This window comes from Emydura macquarii, unplaced genomic scaffold (assembly GCF_026122565.2).
Source record: "Emydura macquarii macquarii isolate MOO-44397 ecotype Brisbane River unplaced genomic scaffold, CSIRO-AGI_Emac_v2 contig_1253, whole genome shotgun sequence".
Classification (NCBI taxonomy): Eukaryota; Metazoa; Chordata; order Testudines; family Chelidae; genus Emydura; species Emydura macquarii.
The window spans coordinates 103,591,820-103,597,819 of NW_027131390.1; positions in this window are offsets into that span (position 1 = coordinate 103,591,820).

Consider the following 6,000-nt stretch of genomic DNA (forward strand, 5'->3'; position numbering starts at 1 on the left):
AGAGAGTTCAGTATAAACACCATGTTTATTCACTATGATATTACTATTTCAAACTAAATCAATTTCTCTCTCCCCCACCCCTCCCACCCAGTTGGGTTCACTTCCTTATTCTAACATATTGCTCCCAGGTCAGAATAATCTTCGGTTGCGTAGCCTTAATGCTCATAGAAGGTTCTGAAAATCCCACTCTTAGTGATTTAGGAATAGAAGCTCCATGGGACTTGTATTCCTAAATCACTTACACTTTTTTAAAAATCCCACCCCACATTTCTATGTGGGTCAGCATGGTCCAGTGGATAGGACACCAGACAGGGTTTCTGTTCTTACTTCTGTCACTGACTTGCTAGATGACTGTGACAGAATCACTTCAGCCCTCTGTTTCTTTCCCCAACCCTTCCACATCTTGTTTATTTAGACTCAGTTTGTATTCTGACTAGTGAATTTATGAGCTGATTTTGCTGCATGGGTAGGATCTGCTGTGCTGTGTGTGGTGGTGTTGGTCTTTAGGTATGTGTACTTACACCATTTGAGATCACTATCTACTGAATAAACAGTTCATGCTGGGTAAACCATGAGATCACAAGTGAAAAATCATAGCATTCAACAAAAAATCTGTCCTTGGCTCTGTTTAACTAGCAAACCCAGGAGGAAGAGTCACACAACCCCAATGTGCCAATACAATCCTCTGCGGGTGCCCTCGTTTTCCAGGCCCACAGCCAACAAAGTAAAAAAATCTTGCGAAAAATTAAAAACCACATCATTCTGTAACAGCTCTGAAGCCTGAAAAAGGTTTTCATGTTGATATGATGTTTTAAACTGAGAGGGACATTAGGAACACCGTGACTCGTATGACTATTTCTGTGTAGGGATAACTGGATTTGATGGCTTTGTTAAGTGTGAGGCAAAGGGATACCACAGAGCTAGCAAAGTGTCACAGAAATGACAGATGTGAAAGCTATATAAGTGGCATATTTTCTATGAGCAAGCCAAGGGCTGGAGAATACTTATGCTTTGTGTCATTCATTCAGTAGACTGAGGATAACTCTCAGCAGGATGGTGCTAGTGATGAATCACATCCTGTCAAAGAGCTGGTGTTAGATTATACTTTTAAACAGCCTACATATATTTAAATAATTCCATAGAACTCTGCTGCAGAGAGAGAGCTATTTGATCTGTGTAAATATGAGATCCAATGAATCAGAAAAAAAATCAATTTAGGCTCTAATCCTGCAATCATTTAAGCACATGAATCAATGGGGCTACTCACGTGAATGAAGTTAAGCAAATGCTTAAGTGTTTACAAAAGAAGAAATACTTTATCTCACTGTAAACTCCCTCCTACCTAATGGTGTGTAGCATTATGGCCGGACTACATCTTCCGTGATATACTATAGCCCTCTTTAAACAGGGAGACTACAGTGCATCATAGGAAATATAGTCTGACCAGTTTATAGAGGAGAATGGGAGCATGAGGCACTTGAACTACAGTTCCCATGAGGCATTGTGGCACCATTTCCAAAAAGAAATATTTTGGGTTATGGCTGACATTTTTCTGTATTCAAATTTCAGCCAAAACACATTTTTGTGGAAAAATTCCATTTTTTTACCAGCTCTACATAGCACCTATTTCGTGCCCTAACACATCACAAGGAATTACATGAAGCTGTAACTTAAGCACATTATTATAGTGTCCTGCACAGCTCTGCTGTTGTCAGTGAGTTATTTCATGAAGTCCACTGCCTGCTACTTATATTTTTCTCAATGAATAATGGTCAAAAGACCAGAGTTGTTACCTGAATCAATTATTTTAATCAACATTCACTACAGCTAGTGGAAATGTCTTTAGCATGAGTTTCCCTGAAGCATCTTGCCCAAACTCCACACCAAAGCAATCTGCAGGATCTGCAAGAAACTGCTCTTGGGGCACCAACCCCCCCTGAAAATTGAAAAAATAAAACTGGAGTAATATAAATATACCTTCATTCCAATTAGTCTTTAGCTGTTTGTCATTGATGGCATTTCCAGATGAATGATCCATGCGAGATAGCAGTTCCACTGTCTTTTGTTCACATTACAGTAGGGGACTCTAAAAGCTGCAGCTGGTGGACTTCGTGGAACAGCCCTTCAAGTACAGCAGAGGCAGAGGGACATTAATAATTGTGCTTTAATAAGAGCTTTACGTGGAGTTGAGTTACAGTGTCCCACCCAAATATTTGACCTAAAGCTGCCAATGAGCAGCTCTCCAGGCTGACTCCTTTGATGGATCAATTTGGAATGTGTTAGTGGCATACTCATCACATAAATAAAATACAACTCACCTTAACATTTTTTGGAAGTAGTCATGGAGTTTATGACACCCAGTGGGAATAGCAAAAGAGGGTCATCTGGAAGGAATAGTGAAGCATTCTTAGCACTCAGCTGGGAAATTGCAAGAAACAGATGGAGAAAATATCTGTGTTCTCAGTGGTTTTCAAGACCCCGATGAAGAACTTTGGGTCAATAAGCCAGAGACTGAAAGACACAGAAAACCAAATCTGTGGTAAGAATATATCGTACATATAATGGAAAATGCCATCTTATGAGAGACCACGGTTCCTCAAATCCCATTGTCTTTATGGATACCGTGCTCTGGGAACTTCTGAGGCTAGACACAATAGATGCTGGTTTTTTATTTACAGGAAACCTGGAACCACTCCTTAAGGGAAAAAGAAGAAAATATGAGAGATGGGGGAACCTCAAAAGGAACACACATTTGGGCTGGAGCAATTCCACTACTGCTGCAGCTGAGGCATTGCCTCATTGAGCGAAATAAGGAAATTGAATAAAAGAAAAATAAATCTTCACCTTTGTCTTGTTGTAAGCCGCTCAGTAGAGGAACTGAGTAGTTTATTTGGGTCTTGTCTGTAGCTGAGCATATGGCTGGATGCAAAAAAATATCTACAGATAAAAATCCCAGTGGTATGTACCATTTGTAGAGGTCAAACTACCTAAGGGATCTTTCAATTGTTGGTTTCAGACTGTACAGCGCATACATGCACAATAGTTGGCTCCAGAACAAACTAAGAAGTTAACATGCACCTTTTATTGAAATGTAATTGGCCATTAATTCCCTATGTTTGGAAGAATTACGTTTTTATATCTAACATATTTCTACAGTGTCTTTTATCCCAAAGGATGCTTGTGCTTCATACATACAGGAAATGCATCACTTGCCACAGAAATGCTACCGCCACCTCTTGTCAGGGGAAGCAACTGCTACTTAACAGTGCATAGCAACACTACACAATACTTGTTAATAGGACATGGTTGGGCACTACATACTGCAATTTAAGACAGGAATTGAAAAAGAATATCAAATCCCACTGAAATTGGATGGAGAATTTAGGTAGGAAGAATGAAATCAGCCATTATAGAATTTGGCCAGAAATCTGGAAGTAACACACTTGCTGCTGCAAAAAAGTGCCATGGGTTTTTTAATAATACCTATACAGTAGCACGAACACAATGTCACAAAAACTTAATGATCCTGATTCAAAAAGCGGAAAGAAAAAGGATGAAAGTTAAGATAATAATAATAAATACAAGACTAACACCAGCCTCTCCAAGACGCAGTATCTTTTCAGGGTTGAATTCCACGAGTAGAGAAGCGAGTTCCACACTATTCGCTATACCCCCGTTTTACATTGTATATAAAAGACTGCCCTCCAGCAGCACACCATTCCCTAACGCCTAATGGGGCCATGGATTCAGCACTGACTTACAAGGACAAGTGCCACAAATAGAACTGCCCACATGACTTCCTGCAGCATCTATATGAGATGCTCTTTGCAGACCTCCTGTTCAAGGAGGCTCTTCAAATCTGAACTTGCTTTGCTCATGAGATGGGAAAAGATCAAATCCCTAGGTGGTAAGGGTGAAGAAGTGCTGTGCTTTGTACCTATGGGGCATTCACTGTTAATAGTCTTGTCATACAATTGGCTCTACAGGGAGGTATCAGTTGGTCTTTTATAATGAGTTGTTTTTCTTTTATCAAACTCTTTGCTGAATTCTATATCCTTATTAATGGTTGACAAATGATAAAGCTGCAATATTTACCATTCTGTGGCAACGCTCTGTTTCCTCGTGAAATAATTAATCATATGACTCTCTGATCGAGTCTGCAGATTTTGCAACTGTCACATGGCACCCACTCAGGTATTTGGACTTTCTTTAAACTCCATAAAAATAACAAACAAAAGGCTTGGCTTTGTACTATATTTACATGAGCACAGAATTTAGGCAGATGCAGAAAAGATCAAGAACTTCAAATAGACTCATGGGGATTCCATTTTGCAAGAGTATATTAGACTAAGAGCAATATCTTACTGTAAAATAAAAATAAAAGGTGTGGTACACATGAGTGCTGGTAACAGACTCAGCTTTATTTCCTGGTCCCTACTATGTGACATTGATCTGGGTTGCAAAAGAACATAGCCTCATCACATGGCAGAGGACTCCAGAAGCTATTGCTAAATCTTCACTTAAAAAAAACTAAACCCAAGTAAAACATAATACACAGAAACAGCCAGTTAAAACATACACACACTTGTCTGCGATGGATAATGTAGTAGACCACTGATCCCCTTTGGATTATTTTGTCTCTTTTTTGTCATCTATCAATAACTATCTCTGAACCTGAATAGCTTTCAGCTCACATAGCTGCTTCGTTCTCAGAACAGTATCTTCAGTAGTGCCTGTTCAGCTGCTGCTATGGACCTGCCACCACAAACCCATGTTTGCTGCTCCTGGTGCTTTTCATTGTCCATGACTGGATGGGAGTGTGTTACCTCTACCAGCAGCATTTTGGGTATCCTCAGAAAACAGAGATTATTGACCTCCTTGGATTTCTTTAGCGGTTTTCTGTTCCTCCTGTAAGACTGACCCTCAGTGCTGGTTATGATGTATAATCTTTGCGTAGATGGGACAACAGTTACCTGGGCAGGTTTCCAGCCACACACTGTACAAAGTCTGACATACTTCACTTGCACTGGAAGCCACTGCTTTGCTTTGTTCCTGTGGTATTTCTTCTTGCCATATAGCTATTTTGTAATTACTTCAGGATTAATTTTCTTTGGATCAAGAAACAGTAGAACTAGGAATCAGTGGATACTGATCCTGTCATATAACATGGACCAAGGTTACACAGTAAATGGCAGTATTCACTTACTCCAGTGGCCACTGCTACTGTTACATATGCTTTTTTGAAGAAAAAAAAGACAAAAAGAAAAAGAAGAAAATACATTGAAAATACCCGTTTCACATTATGCCTCTTTCCCCTGTTAGATGATGAGGATGTAATATCATCTTTGACATATCATAAAATATTAGGGTTGGAAGGGATCTCAGGAGGTCATCTAGTTCAAACTCCTGCTCAAAGTAGGACTAACCCTGACTAAATCATCCCAGGCAGGGCTTTGTCAAGCCAGGCCTTAAAAACCCCTGAGGATGCAGATTCCACTATCTCTCTAGGTAACCCATTTCAATCACCCTTCTAGTGAAAAGGTTTTTCCTAATATCCAACCTAGACCTTCCCACTGCAACTTGAGACCATTGCTCCTTGTTCTGTCATCTGCCACCACTGAGAACAACCCAGCTCCAGCCTCCCTGGAACCCCCTTCAGGTAGTTGAAGGCCGCTACCAAATCCCCGTTCACTATTGTCTCTGTAGACCAAATAAGCCTAGTTCCCTCAGCCTCTCTTCAAAAGTCATGTGCTCCAGTCCTCTAATCATTTTCTTTCCCCGCTGCTGGACTCTCCAATTTGTCCACATCCTTTCCGCAGTCGGGGACCCAAAACTGGACACAATACTCCAAATGTGACCTCACCAGGGCCGAATAGAGGGGAATAATCACTTCTCTTGATCTGCTGGCAATGCTCCTACTAATGCAGCCCAACATGCTGTTAGTCTTCTTGGCAATAAGGGCACATTGTTGACTAATATCCAGCTTCTTGTCCACTGTAA